The sequence below is a fragment of the Phoca vitulina genome, unplaced genomic scaffold (assembly GCF_004348235.1).
Source record: "Phoca vitulina isolate PV1807 unplaced genomic scaffold, GSC_HSeal_1.0 scaffold13, whole genome shotgun sequence".
Lineage (NCBI taxonomy): Eukaryota > Metazoa > Chordata > Mammalia > Carnivora > Phocidae > Phoca > Phoca vitulina.
In genome coordinates this window covers 11,462,131-11,489,622 of record NW_022589716.1, presented here as the reverse complement: position 1 = coordinate 11,489,622, position 27,492 = coordinate 11,462,131, and the positions used below count along the sequence as shown (strand labels likewise).

General features: G+C 43.1%; 1 protein-coding gene across 3 annotated transcripts in view; it reads right to left on the bottom strand.

The window, feature by feature from the left end:
• CACNA2D3 (calcium voltage-gated channel auxiliary subunit alpha2delta 3) overlaps nt 1-27,492 on the bottom strand; it is a 960,286-nt gene that overhangs the window by 905,208 nt on the left and 27,586 nt on the right. The window contains exon 2 of one of the 3 annotated variants that reach the window (XM_032411505.1): nt 26,569-26,730. The exons of 1 other annotated variant lie outside the window; for it this stretch is intronic. The gene's annotated coding sequence lies outside the window, so the exon portion shown is untranslated. Of the gene's footprint in view, nt 1-15,850; nt 16,004-26,568; nt 26,731-27,492 lie in introns of those variants that run through there. One more of the 3 variants, XM_032411507.1, reaches the window with a different exon arrangement.

Genomic DNA, 27,492 nt, shown 5'->3' with positions numbered 1-27,492 from the left:
AGTAGAACAGATCAACGAAACTAGGAGCTGGTTCTTTGAAAGAATTAACAAGATTGATAAACCCCTGGCCAGACTTCTCAAAAACAAAAGAGAAATGACCCAAATCAACAAAATCATGAATGAAAGAGGAGAGATCACAACCAACACCAAAGAAAAACAAACAATTATAAGAACATATTATGAGCAACTATATGGCAGCAAATTAGATAATCTGGAAGAAATGGATGCATTCCAAGAGATGTATAAACTACCAAAACTGAACCAGGAAGAAACAGAAAACCTGAATAGACCTATAACCACTAAGGAAATTGAAGCAATAATCAAAAATCTCCCAATAAACAAAAGCCCAGGGCCAGATGGCTTCCCAGGGGTATTCTACCAAACATTTAAAGAAGAATTAACACCTATTCTTCTGAAACTGTTCCAAAAAATAGAAATGGAAGGAAAGCTTCCCAACTCATTTTATGAGGCCACCATTACCTTGATCCCAAAACCAGACAAAGACCCCATCAAAAAGGAGAATTACAGACCAATATCCTTGATGAACATGGATGCAAAAATTCTCACCAAAATACTAGCCAATAGGATCCAACAGTACATTAAGAGGATTATTCACCACGACCAAGTGGGATTTATCCCTGGGCTGCAAGGTTGGTTCAACATCTGTAAATCAATCAATGTGATACAATACATTAATTAAAAAAAAGAACAAGAACCATATGATCCTCTCAATAGATGCAGAAAAAGCATTTGACAAAGTACAGCATCCTTTTTTGATCAAAACTCTTCAGAGTATAGGGATAGAGGGTACTTACCTCAATATCATAAAAGCCATCTATGAAAAACCCACAGGAAATATCATTCTTAATGGGGAAAAACTGAGAGCTTTCCCCTTAGGGTCAGGAATCAGCAGGGATGTCCACTATCACCACTGCTATTCAACATAGTATTAGAAGTCCTAGCCACAGCAATCAGACAACAAAAAGAAATAAAAGGCATCTAAATCGGCAAAGAAGAAGTCAAACTCTCACTCTTTGCAGATGATATGATACTTTATGTGGAAAACCCAAAAGACTCCACCCCCAAACTGCTAGAACTCATACAGGAATTCAGTAAAGTGGCAGGATATAAAATCAATGCACAGAAATCAGTGGCATTCCTATACACCAACAAAGACAGAAGAAAGAGAAATTAAGAAGTCGATCCCATTTACAATTACACCCAAAACCATAAGATACCTAGGAATAAATCTAACCAAAGAGGCAAAGAATCTGTACTCAGAAAACTATAAAATACTCATGAAAGAAATTGAGGAAGACACAAAGAAATGGAAAAACGTTCCATGCTCATGGATTGGAAGAACAAATATTGTGAAGATGTCAATGCTACCTAGAGCAATCTACACATTCAATGCAATCCTTATCAAAATACCATCCACTTTTTTCAAAGAAATGGAGCAAATAATCTTAAAATTTGTATGGAACCAGAAAAGACCCCGCATAGCCAGAGGAATGTTGAAAAAGAAAAGCAAAGCTGGTGGCTTCACAAATCCGGACTTCAAGCTCTATTACAAAGCTGTCATCATCAAGACAGTATGGTACTGGCACAAAAACAGACACTTAGATCAATGGAACAGAATAGAGAGCCCAGAAATGGACCCTCAACTCTATGGTCAACTAATCTTCAACAAAGCAGGAAAGAATGTGCAATGGAAAAAAGACAGTCTCTTCAACAAATGATGTTGGGAAAATTGGACAGCCACATGCAGAAGAATGAAACTGGACCATTTCCTTACACCACACACAAAAATAGACTCCAAATGGTTGAAAGACCTCAATGTGAGACAGGAGTCCATCAAAATCCTAAAGGAGAACACAGGCAGCAACCTCTTCGACCTCAGCCGCAGCACTTCCATGTCACTCAGCTCTTGATTTTCTCTTTCTTTCGCTGGCTTGAACCCAGTGTGTATTAGGCTGGACCAGCCATGCAACTTTGGGAGAGTTACCCAACTCTCCTAGAAACATCGCCAAAGACAAGGGAAGCAAGGGCAAAAATGACTATTGGGACTTCATCAAGATAAAAAGCTTCTGCACAGCAAAAGAAACAGTCAACAAAACCAAAAGACAACTGACAGAATGGGAGAAGATATTTGCAAATGACTTATCACATAAAGGGCTAGTATCCAAAATCTATAAAGAACTTATTAAACTCAACACCCAAAGAACAAATGATCCAATCAAGAAATGGGCAGAAGACATGAACAGACATTTTTCCAAAGAAGACATCCAAATGGCCAACAGACACATGAAAAAGTGCTCAGCATCGCTCGGCATCAGGGAAATCCAAATCAAAACCTCAATGAGATACCTCCTCACACCAGTCAGAATGGCTAAAATTAACAAGTCAGGAAACGACAGATGTTGGCAGGGATGCGGAGAAAGGGGAACCCTCCTACACTGTTGGTGGGAATGCAAGCTGGTGCAGCTACTCTGGAAAACAGTATGGAGGTTCCTCAAAAAGTTGAAAATAGAGCTACCCTACGACCCAGCAATTGCACTACTGGGTATTTAACCCAAAGATACAAATGTAGGGATCCGAAGGGATACGTGCACCCCGATGTTTATAGCAGCAATGTCCACAATAGCCAAACTGTGGAAAGAGCCAAGATGTCCATGGACAGATGAATGGATAAAGAAGAAGTGGTATATATATATACAATGGAATATTACGCAGCCATCAAAAGGAATGAAATCTTGCCATTTGCAACAACATGGATGGAACTGGAGGGTTTTATGCTGAGCGAAATAAGTCAATCAGAGAAAGACATGTATCATATGTCCTCACTGATATGAGGAATTCTTAATCTCAGGAAACAAAATGAGGGTTGCTGGAGTGGTGGGGGGTGGGAAGGATGGGGTGGCTGGGTAATAGACATTGGGGAAGGTGTGTGCTATGGTGAGCACTGTGAATTGTGTAAGACTGTTGAATCACACACCTGTACCTCTGAAACAAGTAATATATTATATGTTAAAAAAAAAAAAGAAGATAGCAGGAAGGGGAAAATGAAGGGGGGGGGAGATCAGAGGGGGAGACGAGCCAGGAGAGACTATGGACTCTGAGAAACAAACTGAGGGTTCTAGAGGGGAGGGGGGATGGGGGGATGGGTTAGTCTGGTGATGGGTATTAGAGAGGGCACGTGGAGCACTGGGTGTTATATGCAAACAATGAATCATGGAACACTACATCAAAAACGAATGATGTAATGTATGGTGATTAACATAACATAATAAAAAAAAAATCTCAAATAAAATTAGCTACACAATGGGTATGTTTATCTTTCTCATTTTACTGATGGGAAACAGGTTCAGAGAAGTTGGGTAACTCTCCCAAGGTTGCATGGCTGGTCCAGCCTAATACACCCTGGGTTCAAGCCAGCGAAAGAAAGAGAAAATCAAGAGCTGAGTGACATGGAAGTGCTGCCTTAAAGGAAGGCGAGGGGCCTCCAGAGGCCATGTTAAGATTAAGGTAATGACAATCAGGTCCAGGGATGGCTGAACCAGACGGGTCAGAGTCGCATTTTTCTCTGACAGAAAAATGCTGAGAAGGGCCAATTAAAGCTTCACCACATCTCAAGCGCCTTTCTTCTTGGTCACTTTCTCCTCTGCTTCCTGATTTTGCTTTCCTTTCCCATCAGCTGTTCTGTGTGGGCTCCTCTCCTCCCCTACCCCCCGGACACTGCAGCAGACCCTGCCATCTGTGGGGCTCTCCTCACTCCCGAGCTGGGATGGTGGCCTCATGCAGAACACCTTCCTAGGGGTGGTGCTGGCTCTTTTCCCCAGCCATCTCTCACTTCTTCGCTTAGCCCCTGTTTCTTCTTCTGCCTCAGACTTCAAGCTTAACTGAGTATCTGTCACATCACCCCTCTGTAGAGCCAAGCTCAGCACTTTTGATGGCCCCCTTCTTTCTTTTACTAAGACAACTCTTTTCATCCCTATTCTTGCTCAGGATTCCCACAGCCCTTCTCATCTCATCTTCAAATCCTTACCATTTAGGAATCTTTGTGAGTTAGTACAATGGCCAAAAAGCAGCAGGTCTAGCTTTTCATATAATAAAGTTACTCCAACTTACTAAAGTTTTTGAGAGGTAAGAATGCCCCCCAGAGATATTTCTTAGCACAAAAATAACTTTTCTGTACTTAGGAACTTTTTCAGGCACTTGTATCCAAGATAGAGAAGTCCCAACCCAATGAGGCAGCATAGTATAATGACAATTTATCATATCTGGTTCTGCTATCTCCCAGCTGTGTGACCTTAACAAAGAGGTAGCTTCTTTGTGCTATAATTTTCTCATTTACACAATGGGATGACCATGTCGGCTCCATGGGGCTATGTAAGGTCTCAAAATGATGCCCAGCACACAGTGGGTTCTTAAGAAGACCTGCTCTTGGGAAATTCTTATTCCCTAGGGAACCAGTGGTTTATACTGAGGGCACTACTTCATGTTTACAGGGCATCTTCATTTCCACTGTCTAACTTGGGCCCATGTTCCCATCAGAGTTCAGTTGTAGAATATCGAGTATACTCTGGCAATTGTAAGTAGAAGAAATTTATTTCAGGATATCAGATGGCTTACAGAATCATTGGAGACTTGAAGAAAATGGCTCTAGCTTAAGTTTTCTCGAATGGCAGAATTGGACCATCCAAAAGACTGCTGCCTCTTCTATGACAAGGAAGCACTGCCTAATCCAGAAACTTCCATTCTAACTGTTGGGCCCATAGCCATGTAACCACTACCATGATCAGAGAACCACTGTAGTCAGGAAGTCTCCAATGCTGCTGCCAATTCTACAACCTCACTGCCTGCAGTACTAAAATGAATGCCCTATACACTGCCTCTTAATATACTCAAAGACCCTGGTGACCTTACGCCTCCATCCCCCACCCTCCACAGCTCCATCACCATTGCTGCCAGCAGACTCTGTGGAAACATGGCCTCTGCCTCATTTCTACCTCCTGGATTCTACTCGAGCATGTGTGCTTAGCTGAAGTTGGAGCTGAAGTTGGTGCTTTATTTCCCAAAGGTGGGGCTGGTATCCTCTGCTCCTCATTGCCACATCCAGACCATTTCCCCTCCTTTCTCTCTCAAAAATCCCAACTCTTGTGAAGCCCAGACCATCCTCTCTCTCCATTTTTAGACACCTTTTTTAGAATTTCTTGACTTTTTTAGACAATTATGACTCTTCATTAGAGAATTTTTATCCCCTTGCTCAGTCTTCCTCTCCACCTCTACTCTCTTCTTCATCCTCAGTGACTTCAACACCTGCACAGATGACCATCTAGCACCCTAGCACTGTCCCTTGACCTGTACATCTGTGGATCTTTTCCTCCACCCCACCCTCAGCCACCATCTCTCAGCACACCCTGACCTTGACATTTCCAATATTGGCACCCCCTCAATGCCTCAGCGGCATCCATCCTACTTGCTGAACACCACTTCCTGAGTCTCCAGCTCACTTACTCAATGATATCCACATTCTTTGACTCCACCAGGAGCTGAAGTCCATTAACCTTTTTGTTTTTTATTATTCATCATGTCCTTTCCGCTTTCATTTCCCTGCTTAGATACTGCAGCCCATCACTTCACTAATTCCTTTGCTCTATCCCCAACTTCCTACCTCTCTAGCCTGCTTATCAAATCACTTTAGCAAAAGCCCAGTCCTAGTTAAACCCAAACCACTCAGCTCTGCCCTTGAGCTACTGAATTTGGCTACAGGGGAATACACCATATTATCAGGTCTCACTTTCACTACATAACTCTGTATCTTTGCAGTGCTTAGCAATTTCCCTAAGAAATATGCTTCCTAACCCTCAAGACTATTTTCAGAACTTCTCCTTTCTCTTTATTTTAATTTTTTTTTAAGTAGGCTCCACGCTTAGTGTGGAGTCAAATGTGGGGCTTGAATTCACGACACTGAGATCAAGACCTGAGCTCAGATCAAGAGTTGGACACTTAACCAACTGAGCCACCTAGGTGCCCCTATTTTAATTTTTCTATAGTGGGTTTTAAGGGGGAAATGATGAGTTCAATTTTGGAGATTTTGAGTCTGGGATACCTAGAGGATGCGGAGGCATCCAGTAGGTACTAGAATATACACCTCTGGGCTTAGGAGATGTGTTTGGATTACAGGTAGACTGGGAAGCATCAGCCTATAACTAATAACTGAACTGTTTTCCCTACAAGTTCCAATTATGACCCTCCCATGCACACCGACACCCTACAGGAGTCCATACACCACTCAACCTCAGAACCCCAATTGGACATTTGAGGCCACAACTAGGCAAATCTTGTTAAGTCCTTTCCCCTTAAATCATTCCACTTTCTACCTTTTCTCACCCTCAACTTATGCCTGTTTAGAAGAGCATTTAGAAGAGTGGGACCCGGTCATTACTCCATCTGGTCCACCAACCTTGTTAGTTAGATCACTACACTGCCTTCCTCCTTCCATGGATGTCCTGTCCCCTTCCTATCTGACCTATTCCACTTCCTCACCTCCTGGCGTTCTCTATTTAACTCACTCCATTGAATCTACTCTTGTCAAAGACACCAGTGACCTCCATCTTGATAAATCCAACGATCCATCCCTTGTGCTCACCTTACCCATTCCAGGCATGGAATGCGCAACCCTGACCCCACCCCAATCAGTAACTTGCCTGCCCTGGGGGGATGTTGACCTTGTTGCCTAACCCTCGGAATACCGTTTCCTCCTAAAGATATTTCAGATTTTACAGAATTCTCCAGCCTTTAGGGTCACACACACAAAGACCTAGTGGGCTCCACTCTCGTCAGGAGTCCCCTGTGGTGGGGATGGAGAGAAGTGGAGAAAAGTAAGCTCACATGCTCTGGGAGTCATCCCACCAGGGGCAAACTGCCAAACCAAATGTCCCTCTTTGGGCATAGCCATAAAGCTATCTACAAACAAATGGATTTTTAGAAGGTGGAAATGTCGGGGCTCTCAAGACTAGAAGAGGCTCTGGGGACCATCCAGTCTATTCTTCTCATATCGCAGAGAAGGGATGTGAGGCCCTGTAATGTCAGGGACTTACACAAGGTCATGCAGACAAGGCGTGGTGATACCGCTTCCCTGGGAAGAATTCCTTCAGCAAATCTACACACTTAGCATAGTGGGCTGTCTCTGGTCAGGTTCCCTAGAAGCAAAAACCCGAGAGCGGATTTGTTTAAAAGGCATTTATTAAGGGAATGATGTCAGGAGAAGCTGTATGGCAGGGAGGGGAGACAGGATAGGAAGGAGGAGAAATTAAGCAAGAACGTAGTTCAGGTGATGGTAATGTCTAGCCATAGCCTGATTCTGCAGAGAGCTCTAGAGCAAAACTGTATCACAGGACTTGAGTCACCTTAAACAAGGTTGCTGGGCTTTAATGCTTCTGCTCCAGCTAGTTATTAGCTACAGGCTCTTCCAGGGTAGGTGTCATTATTACCAGGTACTTCCAGGCCAAGTGGCTCTAGTCTCTGAAGGGCAATACTCCCAAAAGGGTTTCAGGTGTGAGCTGTTAACAGCAACACCTCTAGCACTGAGGGATGGGTGCACCGAATGCTCAAAGGGGTCCCAGGAGGTCTAGGTGGGGCACCAAGACGTCTGCTAAGTGGGTAAGAGAAAGTTTTCTAGATCCTAGCATAACAACTGGTATTTTAAAAAAAGATTTTATTTATTTATTTGAGAGAGAACATGAGCAGGGTGAGGGGCAGAGGGAGAAGCAGACTCCCTGTTGAGCAGGGAGCCTGATGGCAGGGGCTCGATCCCAGGACCCCAGGATCATGACCTGAGCCAAAAGTAGACACTTAACTGGCTGAGCCACCCAGGCGTCCCAACAACTGGGATTTAATGTCAGCTGTGTGACCTTGAGCAAGTCACTCAACCTCTCAAAGCCTCAGTTCCCAAGTCTAAACATTAAGAAAATAATCCTCCCTCAGAGGGTTGTTGGGAACATTTAGTAAACTCATGCCTGAAATGTATAGCCTAGCAACTACAGTTTGGTAAGGATTATTGTAATTATTAGGACTTGTTATTAATAACTATATTACTAAAATGATTATAAGTAATTACAATGATGATAAAAATTGACGGCCCAAAAAGTAGAGCATATGAAATCACTCTCTGTCTCTTGACGTCCAAGGGAACTGGGTATGCATTGTCCACATCTCAACAACAAAATCAGAATTATCCAAGGAGTGGCATTATTTTTATCCACAATGTGGATGTAAATGTGTGCCTTTGGTGCTCCCAGCTCACCACTGAGATAATTAACCAGAAGCAATTACAGTGCACTTGGCAAATTGCAGCTTTGCCCTCTTTGCGAGGGACATGTTTTATTTATACTTCCTCCCTCGTGGCTTGCTGATTGATCACATCCCAAGTCCAATATTTAAAGGTGAGCTGCTGACACAGACTCCACCTGGGTTTCCCTCAGGGTTCTCACACACTTGAGTCTGGGTGAGAAATTTCCCCATCTTTCTGGATGCAGCCATCTCGCTGACAATCTGCGTATCTGGCTGGGTCCCGATGCCCCAGCCTCTGGCATATTTGCTGAGTCCCCCGTGTTGAGTATCGCCAGTGAATCAGTGCCGTGCCCTGAGCTAGACACCTCATCTCCTCTGCTTTTTCTTCTCCAATTTCAGAACTGCGGTAAACCAGCACAGTTTTAGAATATCGAATTCACAGAAGGCTTTCAAAGTGGATGTTAAAAGTGGAGATCCCAGTAACACTATTTCTGGGAAACTGGAGGACATAACCTGGAATGTGGATTTATGCTGAGATTTAGGCGTGACATGGTCATCTGAGCATTTCTTATTATAGCAAGAGATGGGGAGGGGAATGAAATGTCCCAACAATTAAAGTTTGATATGGCATGTCCAGAAATAAGATAGTAGGCAGACATTAAAAGAATATAAACAAAGAATGTTTAACTATATAGGAAAAATATTGATGAATGGCTCTTCTGTACAAAATGAAGTTCTTTCATATATTACCCCCATGACCATTTGTATTAGTATTTTTACTGATAGAAGTTTGATACTAATTCTTTAAAACCTAGGGAGTTACTAGTATTTTAAGAAATACTCTTCACATATATTAAAGGTTCAAAGCACAGAAACTCTTTTTTAAAATATTTTATTTATTTATTTATTTGAGAGAGCGCACACAGGTACAAGTGAGCTGGGGGAGGGGCAGTGGGAGAGGGAGAGAGAGAATCTCAAGCAGACTCGAGAGCCCAATGCAGGGCTCGATCTCACAACCCTGAGATCATGACCTGAGCCAAAATCAAGAGTCAGATGCTTACCGACTGAGCCACCCAAGCACCCCTCTTTAATTTCTGAACGCAGCATCTATACTTCTGCATTGAATGAAACAGAAAAATACTACCCACAAGAAATCCTGTATCTTGACTATATTCTCATTCCTCATCAAAATCTATATCCCTGACTTTCTCTTTCCTCACAGGAACAAAAAAGAGATCCACCTTCATCAGGTGACAAAGTAAGAAAGAGAAAGGGGGAATGGGGTTTTCTTCTGTCCCCGTGAGAGCTGCCAGAATAGCGGGATAAGTTTCATTTAATCACATGGTATCGCAAGCAATTACCACATCCTCTCCTTTCCCTGCCTCCACGTTCTGGGTACCTCTAGTGGTGTCAGCTGTAAAATATCATGTCTATTACTCTATGAGAAGATACTTGAAGGAAACAGGATAAACACTTACTTTATACTTTGAACATTATATTTCATCCTGATACACGGGCACCTAACCTTTGTTTAAAATGAGCTTCAGTCACTCATTTTCTTTTTAGAAATTATTTATTTATACTTTACACATTGCAAGCACTGTATTAGGCACAGAAAATAAAAATGATGATGAGGTAATCTCTGCCCAGGGGAGCCCAGAGTTAGTCGGGGGAGGGGAGGAGAGGAGGCACATGATATTTTTAAAAAAGACTCTATTGGGGGCGCCTGGGTGGCTCAGTTGGTTAAGCGACTGCCTTCGGCTCAGGTCATGATCCTGGAGTCCCAGGATCGAGTCCCGCATCGGGCTCCCTGCTCGGCGGGGAGTCTGCTTCTCCCTCTGACCCTCCCCCCTCTCATGCTTTCTCTCTCTCAAATAAATAAATAAAATCTTTAAAAAAAAAAAAAAAAGACTCTATTGGGACACCTGGGTGGTTCAGTCAGTTAAGTGTCTGTCTTCAGCTCAGGTCATGATCCCAGGGTCCTGGGATCCAGTCCCACATCAGGGGAGTCTGCTCAGTGGGGAGTCTGCTTCCCTACAAGCGAGCTGGGGGAGGGGCAGTGGGGGAGGGAGAGAGTCAAGCAGACTCCTTGAGAGCCCAATGCAGGGCTCGATCTCACAACCCTGAGATCATGACCTGAGCCAAAATCAAGAGTCAGATGTTTAACCGACTGAGCCACCCAAGCACCCCTCTTTAATTTCTGAACGCAGCATCTATACTTCTGCATTGAATGAAACAGAAAAATACTACCCACAAGAAATCCTGTATCTTGACTATATTCTCCCTCTCCCCCTGCTTGTGCTCTCTCTCTCTCTGACAAATAAATAAAATCTTTTTTAAAAAAGACTCTATTCACTAAAGACTGACACTAACACATGCTAGAAAGAAAAGCAGGGATTTCACCCAGTTGAAGTAAATGGAAACTGAGCTGACATTTGAAAAATGAGTAGGATTTAACTAAGAAAAGAAGAGGAGAGGAGGGAAGAACAGCCCAAGAATAGAGACAGCTTGTGCAAAGGCCCTAAGGTGGAGAATATGACCACATCAATAGAACCCGGAATCAAGAAAGAGTGGGGAGAACATAGTACGAAGTGAAACTAGAAGGTTTGGGTAGGTAGGAGTAACACTGTAAGGGACTTTTTTGCTGGACAACGTTGGATGCCTATCCAGCATCTAACCCAACTTTCTCAATAGAATTCCAATTTTGTTTAGGTATTCAACTTCCTCCATACAGCTTATGTAATGCAGGAGAAGAGGACACCACCCTCAGCTCCAGGGATGTGTTCCAATAGGTCTAATTCAATCCTTCCAGATCCCAGGTTTAAGCACTGCAGAGGGACCAGAATAGGAATGTAACTTACACTAGACCAATCAAACCCCTAAAGGATGGGAGGAAGTTCACCCCATGATGGGGAGAGGCCTTTCTCTCCCTCTAGGCATAAAAAAGGAAGCCTGTTGACCTAATTGGTGCTGTCAGCCATGGGATGAAGCCAATAGTTGGACAGCAAAGAGAACAGATGGGAAGAAACTTGGTCCTTGACCATATTGTTATGTCGCTAAATCAAGCAACCCTGATTTACCTCTGGGCTTCTTATAATGCAAGATAATAAATTTCTTTTTTGTTCAAGCCAATTTGAGCCAGGTTTTCTGACACCTGCTTCTGAAAGCATCACACTGGATACTTCCTTGTGCATAAGGACTGTTGCCTTTATCCCAAGTAGAATACTGTTCTGGAATTTGGGTGAAGAGTACCTAATTCTGAGAAAAACTTTAGGAACAGGATCTGGTACATTCCTTACCACCACTGCCCCCAAATATTCTGATATCAAATGAAAAATGCAGAAAATAAAATTCCTTCTACATGATGCCAACTGAGTTAAGCACCATGTGCATGCGCACACACACACACGTACACACACACTTAAGGAAAGACTGGCAAGAAAAGCACAATGTTAAAAGCTTGCTCCTAGGTGGGGATTATTACTAGAGTAAGGTTTGGTTGAGTTTGGTTCTTTATGTTCTTTAGTACTTCCTGACTTTCCTACAATGAATATACTTTACTTGTTGTAATTAGACATCAAAGGCAATAGGTGTGTTTTCCATCTTTACACTCCCTGTCACAAAAGAGGCTTTTTAATTTGTTCAATATAATGGCCAAAAGAAAACTAAGAAGTAGCATATCTAACATAATCTATTGGAAAAGATGAACATTTCTAGTATTTCTGTACAATATCCCTACAGTTATGGATTTTTCATTGGTCATGTAATAGAATAGAATATCTTGAGAGCATAAGTGTGTCCAATGTTCGTTCTAAATCCTCAATTTATAAAATAGTTATTCTTGCTCATTTTCAAGTCCCATTATATAAAATAGAGACACTTGCAAATTGTGAGACCCTCAGGAGATATCATTTAGCATCTTTGAAAAACATAATACTTAATTATCATAGCATGAGGTACTTTTAATGGCACATTCCAACATTGAGATTGAAAACTGATTTCTGAGAGGAAAATTAAGTGATATTTCCATTCACATGCTTTATTTAAATACAAACTACATGCATAATTATCCTTGATCTCCACTGCCACTTAAAAATAAAATTAAAAAGTGAAAATATGAAATACTCATGGAGTTTTTCTTTCTCCATAACTACAGTTACCAAAGCAATAATTACCAAATACCCCCTAAATGGTTCATGTACCCCTTATGGGTTGGAGGGCCCTGTTTGCTCTACTATAGGATCTACTATAGGATTAAAATTCCAAAGCCAACCTTCCTGCAATCAGACTCATTGAAGTTTTATTGCAGGAAGGAAAATGGTATCATTTTTATTAATTACCTTTAAACATAAAATTTTGGGGTGCCTGGGTGGCTCAGTCATTAAGCATCTGCCTTTGGCTCAGGTCATGATCCCAGGGTCCTGGGATTGAGCCCCGCATCAGGCTCCCTGCTCCGCAGGAAGCCTGCTTCTCCCTCTCCCACTCCCCCTGCTTGTGTTCCCTTTCTCGCTGTGTCTCTCTGTCAAATAAATAAATAAAATCTTAAAAATAAATAAATAAACATAAAATTTGTATTTTTTGTTCAATCTTTGCTCACCTATACGCTTCTTCCTTTTTTACCCCCAAAAGTAATAAATTGATCTTATTTTGCATTACTCATTTACTCTCTAAAATGGCAGGGTCATTTGTAGATTAACAAAGCCAGACAACCTAACAGATACATCAGAGGCGGTATCTCCCCCTGTAGGTCCTGCCTCTGTAATAAGTGAGAGATAATAAAGGAAGAGGTAGCAGGCCCTAGCGTGGGACACAAATATTCTGGTTCTCCCCTCTATGAGCATGTGGTAGGACTTCACTTCTTTGAAATAGGATGGTTGTATGACTTCCCGTGGCCAGTGGTTTGTGTATACAAGTGATGTGTGTCACTTCTAAGTAGAAGTTTAGAGAGCCAAACCCAGGTCATTACACCCCCTTCCATAGCCAGGGAGGTGCTGGAAGCACATGTCAAGGTCAAAGCTCCATCACTGTGAGCCCTTAAGTGACCACCATGAGCAGAGGCCTCCTCCCAACCGGCACTGGAGAAATGCACTTTGTAAAGTTAAGCCACTGTGCTTTGCAGGTTGTTTGTTACCACAGCATAACCATGCATGCTTTCAGATAACTTTTGTGCATAAAGTTGGGGAGAATAAATTGTTCTCTCCAACAATTTGTACAGAAGGAAAAAAAAGAAAAAGAGACTTTGAATTCATTCAAAGGCCTTTCATGCTCCTGTTGAGACACTCATTCCCCATTTGGTAAACCATAAGTAAACTCAATGAACTCCATATAAAAGTACAAAATCATCCTAGAAATGCTTAAAGGTCATGGTGTTATAATCAAAACCTTTTCATTATAAGCCTTAGCCCCGTATTTACTGGGTTACTGGGATGACTTTATGGGTAGCCGTGAACTTTCTAAAGGGGAGTTTTTAATTTGGGGTTTTCATGTTGATGATAAAAAAAAAAATCAATCAATATTAGCATATTCTGCATAACTTGGATGGCCAACCTATGCAAGTCAATGCCACAACCCAAGTTTCCATCAGTGTTCCCATTTCTCTTGGCACCCGACGGTAGTACTTTGTCAAGGGCTAGGGAGTAAAGAACCGGAATGGACAAAACACTGAGTGTCGCACTCGTGCCAAAGAAGCTCTCAAGAAGCCAGGGTGGTCAGCATCTTGTTTTGAGCAAGGATTTCGTTCCAGAAAAACCACATCCTCTTTAACATTAATGTTGTCAATTTGAATTTTACTGTTTTTATTGTTTGGTTTTAATGTGACCTATAAATTCATTTTTTTTCTTTTACAGTTTTATAAGAACTACCAACATATGAAGTATCTACCTGCTTTTCTGCAATATATGCTTAAGTAATGTTATAATACAAATAGTAAAAGTCCACACTTGGGTGGTGGTAAGGGTGTGGTTCTAGGATAATTCTTCCTTTAAAAGGCCCACAAATAAAAAAATAAAAACAATTAATTTCATTTAAAAAATTTTTTAAAGATTTTATTTGACCCAGAAGCAGCACAAGCAGAGGGAGAGGGAGAGGCAGGTTCTCCCCTGAGCAGGGAGCCTGATGCGGGACTCGATCCCAGGACTCCGGGATCATGACCTGAGCCGAAGTCAGACGCTGAACTGACTGAGCCACCCAGGTGCCCCAATTTAATTAAATTTTTAAAAGGGCCCCAAACATTGTTCATTTCAGACCAGGCTCAAAGCAGATCTCCCTCTTGGAGTAAGCAGTTGAGTTACTTGAATTTATTCTCCCCAACTTTATCCACAAAAGTTATCTGAAATCAAAAGAGTTAGCTCTAAGGTTCCATGAATCTCCACTTCATGCTTTTGACAGAAGTAACCAGAGAGAAAAAGAAGAAAGACGGGAGCTCCGAAAACCAGGAAAGAATCAGAAAGGATGAAATGAAGGCATTTGTGGCACTTTTCAAAGGCAAGACCCAGTGTGGCAAAAGATATCTTTCCTTGAACTGACGTCAGGGGACAGGAAAGCTGCTCTCACCGTCTTTATACGCATAGTTCTTTGTTACCTTGTTAAGGGCAAGAAGGGATTAATGTGATATTTAAGAACTGGGGCATTCTCCACTGAAAGTGCCGGCCACAAGAGGGTCAAAGCAGAATATTCCAACCAGACACAATGGAGCTCTAGTCCCATTTTTACTAGAGATTGTTTGAATCATTTATTTTTGCTAAGCAATTTAACTAATGAACATTAGCTTTTCTTCCCTGAGACATATTTCCTCATGACACCTAAGCTACCCATGCCTAAAGATGTACCTAGATAACCAACAGAACCAGTGGCCAATGCTAGAAAAGAGGGGCCAGTGCAGACCAGTCCCTAAATGCCAACCATATCAGACAGAGCGCAAATACGCACCATCAATAGGACCGTGCACATGCAAGTACTTAGAAGTCAGCACAACGCTGTCTTGACACAAAATGAAGTCAATGAAGGAGAAGAAAAAGATGATAGTGAAGGTGATGAAGATGATGACAGGTCGGATTCTTTCATGGGTTCCCAATTACTTTGTGTCACGTGTCATGCACCAGTCACTCTGGGGAGACAAACACTTTGCCCTCAGGGAGCTTCCAGGCCAGGAGGGAGGCAGAACAAGAAAATACCCCATCACAGGAGAAGACTGTAGAAAAGACAGGGCTCAGTCCCGCTCAAAACAAAGGTTCTTAGTCTTTTGGTTTTCTAGCCTAGTTTGAGAGCAGGCCTCTCGACAGAGCCTTGTCTCTTGGCCACTGGGATGGTTAATTTTATGTGTCCACTTGACTGGCCCTGATTTGTTGTCAGGCTAACCCCATGCTAGGCAGTGGGCACCCAGTTCTACAGGAAACCGTGAGCTTCACTCAGCCTTCATGGCATCTACAGCAGAGCTGTTTGGGTAGAATTGTTTCCGGCTCCGACCACACCCTTAAATATGTTCGTGAGACAAAAATCTCACACATACCCCATATTACACCATCTTTGTTTGGTGCCATTTGTGATTAAACTGTACCTTTTACCTCCTCGTAGCAGGCAGTAGACATGTGCACTCAGCTTTGTATTCCATCCGCTCAGTTGATATGCTGGGAATTTCCTCATTGTTAGAACAAATTAACTTCATGCATGCATCAGGATCTGACGGTTCACCTGTGAAGGACCGAGGCCATGCACACCAGCTGAGAAATAACGTCCCGGAAGAGGAGGAAGGCAAATTCTGTCCATACTGAGTTTATTGACTGCCACTCAGTATTCTGTGTTTGAAGAGCACTTTTGCAAAACACTTCTCCACCACCTTAAATCTGTTCGGCTCTGTATTTTAAAGGGAAAATGTAATTCATCTGATCCTGATTTGTTTGCACTTAACTCATCACAATGTTGTTTTGAAGAAGCTGATGTGCAAAAAGCCTTTTCATCAGCTTTGTGAAGAGCTTTTTTCTTCAAGGGGAAAAAAGAATCAGACAGTGTTTACCAAAGGTAAACAAACCAAAGCCTTAAAAAAAAAAAAAATCCAAGTTTATTTCTAAAGCCTGAACTCACCGAAGGTCAGGGGGGTTTGAGACTTACAGTCCCTGCTCCGTCACTTGAAAAAAGAATGTGGCCCAGAATCAACTGCCTGGCCTTCCTGGCAGAAGCTAGCAAAGCCCTCCCGAATGTTCCAGAGCTGTGATGTGTGTTTGCTGCAGCCAATAAACACTCCTAATGATGCTCTCAACAAAAGCCCATATTTTGAGCCTTGTTTTCTCTTTTCTTTTCATGTTGTTTCTCTTAGTGAAAGGATCAAAGCAATGAGGCTACTTTTTCTTCACTCAATCAGACAGGAGTTCTTTGAAGTAAATGTGTTTTTTTGCTTTTGCTTTTTTTCCTTTTCTCCTTAAGGAAGAATCTTTATAATCAGAGGCTGACTTTGTAAATTTCCTAACACTAGTCCCTTAGCAGGTGCTTGTATGTCCCAGGAAGCAGAGCCTGTGCTGTCTTTTTCTTGGATTTCCCCTTCTTGTCTCTCACTTGATGAGAGCCATCGGGTGATTTTAATGTGCCCAGGATGGTTGAGAACATCTAAAGAAAACATCATCCATTCATCAAAAACATACGAAGACAAAGAAACAAGAGTTCAGCTGAACAGAAAAATAAATCGGGGAGTTTTGAAAAGGCATTTGTAGTTACAGCTTAAGGCTGTCTTGTAAAAAAAGAAGAGTATCAAAATAACTCCATTAATGATCATCTCAGAAGCAAAATGAAGCTGAAAGCTTGTTACTATGGTTCTTGCTTCCAGGGGGAATTCAGAATATCTGATAAAAAATAATGGGATGGTGAATAAAAAAAGATGCAGAAAGTCAAGTTAAACATGATTTCTTCAGGAGCCTCCCAGTAGCATGTAATGTATAAAATCAGAGGTTCTCCAAGAATGGGTATCTTCTCATGGGTGATAAATAATTAATAATAGCACTAATGCAAATTGAGCACTCACTGTGTTCCAGACATTGTACCAAATGCTTTCATGCATTATTTCTTTTAAGCTTCAAACCAACCCTATCAAGTAGGTGCTAGTTTCAGTCCTATTTCACAGAAGAGAAACCTGAGGTTTAAAATACCCAAGATCAGGGACGCCTGGGCGGCTCAGATGGTTAAGCGGCTGCCTTCCGCTCAGGTCATGATCTCAGTGTCCTGGGATCGAGCCCCGCATCGGGCTCCCTGCTCAGTGGGGAGTCTGCTTCTCCCTCTGCCTGCTGCTCCCCCTGCTTGTGCTCTCTATCTCTCTGACAAATAAATAAATAAAATCTTTAAAGAAATTTTTTTTGAATAAAATACCCAAGATCAACCTAGGTTGAAAGTCGCTGAGCCAGAACCCAACCCCAGGTCGATCTGATGCCAAAGGCCAGGCTCTGTGGTTCATCATATGTGGCTCACGTGCTTTATCAGGAACCTGTTACTTATATTCATATTCTTGCTACTCAAAGGCTGAAGTCATATCTGTCCTGGTTAAACAAACTGAAGCAACAATCTAATTTTTTGGACAAAATTCCTTTTTCACTATTAATTAACTCAAAGAAAGAGAAATTGTTTTACAGATGTTTCCAGACATTCCCTACACACTGCCTTTGTAGAGAGGTAGTATGGGCCTACTTCCCTGTCCATTTCCCACATCGAAGATGCAATAGGATTATTGAAACCCATCAAACTCTACACCTAAAATGCCAGCATCTTATCATATGTAAATTATACCTCAGAACAAGTTGTCTCAAAAATAAAGATATCATGGCATTCAATGCTCCCCATATATTTTCGGCTTCACCATGTCCTAGATTTCAAGTCAAATTATTCTTAATTGAACTCCGAGACATTGCCCCTTGTGCATGTCAGTTCCCTACAGATCAACTTTTAAAAGTTTTAAAATGATTATTAACATGCTTGTGCCATATCATCTGCAACGATTCTCACCTTCTGTTCTAGGAAGACATTTTAACTTAGATGAAAGATTCTCTGTACCGGTAAATGCACGAGGTGAATGGGATTTCTTTCATTGCCTTGCTTCTTTTCCTTCCTTCTAGCTCCGCCCCCCCATCGCCAGCACTCAGCTGGACTACATCTCCCAGTCGCCCCTGCAGGTAGGGCGCGGCCTCGTGACTGAGTTCTGCCCAAGAGAATGTGAGCAGAAGTGATGTGTGTCAAAACCTCCTCAAGACTACTCCACTCTTTTTCCCATCTACTCTCTGGAAGTGAAGAATTCTGAGGCCTTTGACTGAGGCACAAGACAGAAAAACCGGGGTCTCTGAATCAGAGTGTGAGACATCACCTTCCAATCCGTCCCCTTTAGAGGAGGAAGGACTCCCTTCTGTGGCGTTAAGCCACTGAAACATGGGGATTTCATCTTACAACTAGTACGATATTACCAATAGTCTTTCTTTCTTTACCTTTCTTTCTTTCAATAATATCTGTTTAGATTGTCTACATCCCTCAGAAACCAGCTCAATGTGCCAAAATTAAACAAAGGACTCTTCAGAGAAAGGCTATAGAACTTTGAGAAACAGGGATATTCAGAAAATAAACTTCTCATTTATAGAGGCCATCTGTTATCTGTGACCCTTCATTCATTCACCCTCTTCCTGGGAATAGTCTTCCCACATTTCCTTTGGGAAACCACCCTCTTCTGAGCCCAGCTATGTGATTTATTTTTTTTAATTATTTTCTTATTATTTTTAAATTTTTATTTAAATTCAATTAATTAACATATAGTGTATTATTAGTTTCAGAGGTAGAGCTCTATGATTCATCAGTTGCATATAACACCCAGTGCTCATCACACCACATGCCCTCCTTAGTGCCCATCACCAAGTTACCCCATCCCCCCACCCACCTCCCCTCCTGCAACCCTCAGTGTGTGGTTAGGAGCTTTGATTCTGGAGCCAGCCATGTGATTTAGAGGACACAGAAAGCCCATCAGTGTGTGAGCCCAGACTGGCTTGGGCCAGCCAGTACTCCTGACCCTCTGGCTCCAGTGACTGGCCACTAGAACACAGGAGGAAGCAGTGCTGAGTCCTTCTGGCAAAGAAAAGACTCCTCCCCCTCTGCCTAAGCTAATGCAAGAGACCCTCTCACTCAGCCTGGACACTGCAGCTTTTTTTTTTCAAGACTGTTTTTTTAAGAACAGTTTTAGGTTCTCAGCAAAATTGAGAAGAGATAGAGATTTCCCCTATACCCCTGGCCCCATACATACTCAGCTTCCCCCACTATCAACATCCCACACCAGAGCAGTACATCCGTTATGAACAATGAACCTACACTGACACATCATTACCAAATAAAGTCCATAGTTGACATTACAGGTCACTCTTGGTATTATCCATCCCATGGGTTTGGACACATGTATAATGACATGTATCTACTATTACATCATTCAGAGTACTGTATCATACAGAATGGTTTCACTGCCCTAAAAATCCTCTGTATCTCTCCTATCATCTCTCACTCCCCACAGACCCCCAGCAACCACTAATCTTGTTATTGTCACCATAGTTTTGGCTTTTCCAGAATGTCCTAGAGTTAGAATCATACAGTTTTCACATTGGCTTCTTTCACTTAGTAAGATGCATTCAAGTTTCCTCCATGTCTTTTTGTGGCTTGATAGCACTTCTTTTTGGAGCCAAATAATATTCCCACTGTCTGAATATACCACAGTTTATCCATTCACCTACTGATAGACATCTTGGTTGTTTTCAAGTCTTGGGAATTATGAATAAATCTCTTATAAACATCTGTGTGCAGGTTTTCATGTGGACACAAGTTTTCAACTTCTTTGGGTAGATACCAAGAAGCGTCATTGCTGGATTGTGTGATAAGAGTATGTTTAGTTTTGTAAGACACTGTCAAACTATATTCCAAAATGGCTTGGACCATTTTGGATCTTGCCAGCAATGACTGAGAGTTCCTGTTGCTCCACATCTTCTCCAGGATTTGGTGTTGTCAGTGTTCCAAATTTTGGCCATTCTAATAGGTGTGTAGTGGGATCTCATTGTTGTTCTAATTCGCGTTTCCCTGATGACTTATGACACCAAGAGTGATACATGGTGCATCTTGCCATATGCTTATTGACCATCTATATATCTTCTTTGGTGAGGTGTTCTGTGGCTATTTTGCTGGTGCCCAAGGGAAACTGGCCTGCCAGTTCTGCTGTGTGAAGCCTGCAGATGGAGATGCTACTCCCTGGGGAAAATCCGAGGAATTGGGGGAAATGGGTCATGAAGGACTTCATCTTACTATCTAGATCAACACTGACCTCACATCTGGTCTTCCAGACTTCTCAGGTTTTTAGGGCTATTACTCTCTTATAGTTCAACCAATTTGAGTTGAGTTTTCAGTCCTAAATGACGCAAATTTTCTATTCATTCATTCATTCTGAATTTGGCTGAGTACGGGAGTATAATAATTACTATGAATTTGAAAATGAACCAAGGAAAATTCAATACTGAAAATACTTATTGAAATCTTCATATTATTGTTGCCTTATGAAGTCAACACACTTTTTCCCCTCTTCTTTCACAATTAGTAAAGCTTCCAAACCAAGCCTAGCGAATATGGTACAATCACTCCTGCAATGGTAATTGAGCCTCAGCATTCAGGAAGAATTCAAGCTGGACCATGGCTGACAGACAAATAATTTACAGGTAATGCGTTTATCTGCACAACCTGCATTGTGATATATACTCATTATGTAAGTTAAAGTTATAATCATTTGTTCTACTGCATCACGTTTTCAAACATTATATGGAAAACAATGTGTATAGCTCTAGCTCAGGTGGTATTGTAACCCTAAGACCTCTCATCAATTGCTCTTGTGTTTTGGCTGAATCTTAGTTCACTCTCCCCGTGTCTCTGGCCCGCATGACCACTTATTCATTCATTCATTCTAAAATTGAGTGGGTAAAGATTGATGACGTAAAAAATTGACTACCACAGGACATATGATAGCAAGCATGCCATTGAAGCTGTAGTTGCTTTTATTTTGTTTTCATTCAGTCCTTCCTCATCCTGACTGCCTATATGAGTCAGTATTCTTTTGGTGACAAGTGGCAAACCGTCTCCCCCAACAAATGACATAATCAAAAGAGGGAGATAATCGATTGGCTGAGCAACTGATACATCCTGGGAAGGTCAAGTGTGATTGGACCCAGGGCTTGGGCAGTGCCAGCAGACCACCCAGCCTCAGGCTCCCTGTCTCGTGGCTCCGATCTCTATAACCGCTCTCTCCTCATGTGGTAGCCCTCAGCAGCTTGTGCACTAATCACAACTTCAAATCTAGCAGAAAAGAGCCTTCCCCAAGGGCACTGCTCGGCTCAAATGCCCATTTCCAAACCAATCACCATTGCGGGGGCGGGGGGGGGGGTGGAATGCAATGCTCAGACTGGTCAGGACTGTATTTCTTATAAATCCTCTGGAACATCTTCTGGTCCTGCTGCCACCATAGCTACCAGCTCGCTGCTGTTTGCTCTTATCAAGCACAGGATAGCGGAAATGTGGTTGGTTTTACAGCCAGATGGATCTGAGTTCAAACCCTAGTTCCATCTGTTTCTGGATTGAATGAACCATTAAGCTCTCTGAGCCACGGTTTACTTATCCGTCCAGAGTAAACATTCAACAAGCATTAGATTCCTGTTCTCTTTTCATTATCATTGCAACACCAGTGATACCTAGAGTTTTCTAGGCGTGACTGATAGTCATCTGAGGGTCCTAGGGTATAATATGGTTTCTCAACATTTTGTGGCTGGAGCACTAAAACTCAACTGTACAAGCTCTGAGACTAAGAGAAACCATCCCTTTTTAGAGGTGAATTGGCCTTCGTGTAGTAAATATTTTACTCCCAGAATGTATTTTGCTGACACAGTATCACAGTTCTACACCTCGGCGAGCTAAGCTAAAAACGGAGAAGTGGAGATAGACTAGCTTCTCTCCAGCACCCAAATGAGGATAGCAACCTTTTCCTGGGAGGAAGTGGCCCCATTTGGGGAGGTGACCAAATTCCAAGTGCTCTGCCAGCCCATGCCTGGTAGACTGCCACCTAGCAGGAGATATGACTGTTTCCATTCAAGCACGTTAGACCCAAACCCACACTCCTGGAATGGTAAACACCATGCCTGAAGCCTTAAGCAACCTGCCTAACTCCAAGCTTCCATGTCATTTCAAAGGAAACTAAGCTGTTTGCAAAGACAACACTTTGACCAGTCCCAATAGGGCTAGACCAGGAGACTAGCTTGGTTTCCAGTCATAGCAATAACCACTCCAGCACTGCTCACTGCAGAAGCTCCCCACCCCTGGGTAGCCCTCCAACCTCAGGGTTTTTCTTCCCTTCTTTAACGTATCAAAACATATCTGTTGTATGGCTCATCCCCTCAGATCTTTGCCAACCACTCAGTCAACCAACCAACCTGATAATGTAATGCATCCTTGCCCATCACAGCATTTCCCAAATAATGTGTATTTTTTTTTTAAGCAGAGGCCTCTTTGAGACAAACTACCTGCCTCGACAGAAAAAAAAAAAAAATACATCTAAAAATTCTGGTGGAGTAAGTTTGGTTGAGAAGATATTTCTCTGTTCTAGAAATCTAATCAGTTTCAGTTTGGCTAAAAGTATACCATACCATAAACATTGGCCTCGGGTCTTGAAGCAGTTAGGATTCCACAGGAAACGTGGCTGTAGATACATCTAAATTCTTGCCATGTTGCATTAAGCTTCTGGGTAGGGGGAATTATAATTGCAATGCTTTCATCATTTTGTGCATTTTTTCACCAGGCTGCATAAAACATCATTATAAAGTTCCTTTTTTGGGGGGGGTAGATTTCTGGGAGGAAGACTCTATTTTATCAATCCACACTTTTAGAAACATTATGGTTCCAAGCTTTTTAAAGGAATTTCTTTTTTCTCTTCTGTTTTCTTTAGCTGACCTTCAGAGACTGACCCATAAAATTGTGCCTGATGTATGCAAAGCCTAAACAGAAAAGAAACACGTATTCATTTCACCTCGGGTTACTCCCAACACTCTACCTCCTGCTTTTGAAAGGTGCATAGCAATATTACCACCATGGAGGTTTCTGTTCAAGATCCTGATAGACTATAATTCAGGGCTTACTGAAAAACCACTGAGGGAACACTTCCCAGAGGAGCTTACCCTCCTCCCACGGGCCCCAAACCTTGGTGATGTGCACCCCGAAATAGATCGGCACACATACCTCACTGCTGCTCAATTTCAGTCCCAGTCACACCTGTATCTTATGCATTTTATAGACACTTGAATATTGAGGACATTTCTTAGAAACAGATCTGTTTAAACTTTTACTGGGTTGGCCAGAGAGAAGGCACTGACATGGCTGGGGCTGAGGCCACTAATTCTGAGAACTGACCCCTAATGATAGCAAGGACTGTCATTTTTGTCCAGGTTCAGAGGGATGGAATTGTTTGTTCAAACCTCTGCTTCCCCGTGCCATGAGACAGCTCAAACAGTGGAGAGAGGCCTGGCTGAGGAGTCAGGAGACCCAAGACTCTGCCAAGAGCTAGATGTGGTGTGAAGGTTGCAAACTAGTCGCGAAGGCTCACAGTTTCCCTGATTGCAAAATGAGGTTGGGTATGGTGAGCTTGGCCTGTATCAGACTCAACCTTCTCGTTGTTGGGACGTGGGGAGTGGGAGGCTCTCCCTTCCAAGAAACAGAGGAGAGGTGTGGACCTTCTCCCTGGAAAGTAAACTGAGATCCAAAATGTTACCCAGAATTGATGGCCCAGGAGTATCAGCTTAAAACTGCCAAGCAAGGTACCCTCAAAACCTCCTTCTCCCAGTAAAATGAGAGCAAAATAAATAATTGATTCTTCTTTCTAAAACTCTCATGGCTGTTCTTGAGTCTTCTCTTCCTCTCATCTCCACCCCCACCCCCACATCTCATCCGCCATGATTACCTGTCATATGAACCCAAGAGAGATGTAAAGGTCCATTTCTCTCTACCTGACCCACCTCCCATCTACTCCAAGCCGCCATGGCAGCCCTCACCGACACCTCTCACTCTGATCTCCTATGGTCCATTCCGTCACACACATGACTCCTCAGCCCATGGGATCTCTCAGCCCATTGCCCACCACTCTCCACCACCAGCGTCACCCTCCTGCTTTTTGTCCCTTGTATCTGCAAAACTCATTCCTGCCCCAAGGCCCCTCTGCCCAGACCACTCCATCCCCATTGGCTCATACACAGTCTCAGTTCAAATGCCAACCCCTCACCCCATGCAGAGAAGCCTGCCTCTAACACTTGCTTCCCATCATCCTGCCTTGACGTCTTCACAGCATTTATCATTGACTAGCATGATCCTGTTTCTGTATGGTTTCCTAGTTTACAGTCTGTCCCTCTTCCCTGCCTCCCCATCCCTGCCAACAAACTCTAAGTCCTACCAGAGGAGGGTCCTCGCCTGTCTTGCTTACTATGCATCCGAGCCATGGTGGCTGCTTACTATATATTTGTTGAATTCATTAAATAAAATAATAGTTAAATCATTCCTCTGACATTGTATAATAAAACTAGCAGACTGGCTCCTATTTTGAAATATTTTAATTGATTCTCATGAAGACATCAGTGGAATGCCATTAATTAGGTCCTAGAATTTATTTCTCCAGATTAAATTACTCTTATTCCTCTGAGCCTTCTCACCAGTGCTATTCTTGTCCTCTTAATCACTTTCCAGGACCTTCCCTGGAGGCTCTCCTATTTCTCCTTGTCCTCCTGAGAAGCTGAATAACCTTGTTCTTAGAGGGACCCACTGTAAACCCGCAGAGGAGTTAGGGCAATAATTCTGCATAGCAGAGGGCTTCAGAGTTTGGTTTCCTAAGCTGGTGTAGCTTCATCCAACCACTTTCTAGCAAGGTGTCCTTGCATGACGTCCTCTCTCTGTGTCTTGGTCTCCTCCTCTATCAACCAGGGATGACAAAATCATCTCACAGGGCTGTCTGTAGCGAGGCTTCACAGAGCTTTCTCCTGCACAGCATTAGGCACAGGGCCCGGTGCACAGTAAAACCTCAGTAAATAACGACTAACTATTGCAAATAATGAAGCTAACACTACAGCTACTTGAAAGAAACAAGAGAAGAGCAGCAAAAGGCAGCTGAGCAGTATGCACAAGTCCCATTAGATGATTTTGGATTTTGTAGGGAAGAAAAGATAAATGAGGGAACAGGTTATTTATGAAAACTCTGAACAAAGCAAAGAGGAAATGAGAGCCTATCTGCAGCCTGTTATTGGAGTGGCACTCATGAAACAGACATCACTAATTGTAGTGTGCCTAGTGAAAGAGCGCGCGGAACATGGAAGGGAAGCAAGTGCAGGGGGGCTAAAGGTGAAGCTGCTTGAAAGGAAATAACACCTCCTTTCACTTGGTGCAAGATGAGCTAATGCAGGGATGTCAACCTGGGTTTCACACACTAGCCTTTTCAAATGCAGAGTTCCTCAGCCCTCTGAGGAGTGGCAGAGGCTTGGCTGTGTTTTCTTCAATGGCCCCAGGACCTCCACAGAGACACTCCAGCAGCCTCCCTGTTAATGGAAGGCCTCAGAGGCCCCATTTGGCTGTGAGAGTCCTTGGAGGATACACGTGCACCAAACTCAGAATGACTACTTGGAGGAGGCTTATATTTAGAGCACACACTGCAACAATGATATAGCACCCTGAGGGGCCCCCAGAAATGACAATCTTCAAATGGAGTTGGGTGAGCCTCCAAAGATCTAGAGAGCAGGTTCCATCAGGCCACCCACACAGTGGAATACTGAGCAGACACAGAAAAAGCATAAATCAGATTCCAGTGTTTTGACATAGAAAGATGCCCAAATGTATGGCTTACAGACAAAAGCAAGGTGTAAGACGCTCTGTGGGATCCAGGTCAGGGAGAACCTTACCTCTCTTCCGCCTCTCCCCTCTACACATGCAGGGAGGAGTCCTGCAGCAAACACCTCCCATCTCTGTCTCCATCCCCGACTCGTCCCTGACTCATGCCTCCCCAGGACAGGTGGCCATCCCTTGTGCCATGTTTCCTAAAGAACAGGAAAGTGGGGAAAGAATCCAAGGCCTCCTGGATCTTGAGCTGCCTGCTCCCAGGTATGGCAGGTGCTCATCCCATCTCTCAGGCTAAGTCTCGGGCCCTTCCCTGGGCTTCTTGTCCCCAGGTGGGAAACCAGTAGGAGAGGGGCAAGGAGAGGTGAGCAGACATACCCTTCTTTCTCTCTCTCTCTCTGTCCAGCTCCTCTTCCTCTTGCATCAGGGAGTGGGGCATCAGGCCAGTCCTGCCCTGCTCTGAGCCTCGCTACTCCAATTCAAGCTTCCATTTTGGCCTTAACCTGAGCCAACTGCTCCAATCCAACCATTACCAGAAAGCTGTGAAAAATATAAAAGTTAAAGATGAAATATTAATAACTGATATTTGTATAATTGTATACAAATACCAATTCAGTTGTATAATTGAATGTAGGCTAGCCCCTTTGAATGCAGACTAGCCTGGGGACCTGCTTACAGCCAGCAGAATATGGCAAGAGTGATAGGATGTCCCTTTGTGACAGATAGGAATTTCCAGACTGGCAGACTCTCTCTCTCTCGCTGGCTCTGATGAAGCCAGCTGCCATGGAGAAGCCCACACAGCAAGGAACTGAGGGAAGCCTCTGGCCAAAGGCCAGGAAGGATCTGAGGCCTTCCTCAGTCCAAGCACTCACAAGGACTGCCAACGACCACGTGCACTTGGAAGTGGGTCCATCCTCAGCCCAGTCTCAGGGGAGCCCCACACGACACCTTTGTTATGGACTTTCGATACCCTGAGTGAAGGGCCTAGCAAGCTACACCTGGACTCCTGACCTGAAGAACCTTCGAGATGATAAATGTGTGTTTCCCTAAGTCCTGAAGTTTATGGTAATTTGTTACACAGCAACAGACAACAAAAATAAGCAGCAACAGTAATAAAACGAGAGGCTGTATAGTCTGGTGGGTAAGGGCCCTGAAGCCCAACTGCTGGGGTTCAAATTCTGCTCCCCACTCCTTCTACTTGACCTCTCTAATACTAAATTTCCTCATCTTTAGCACACGGGTAGGACTAGACCCCCACCCCAGCCTCGTAGGAGGGACCCTAAGAGTTAACGCAAGTGAAGT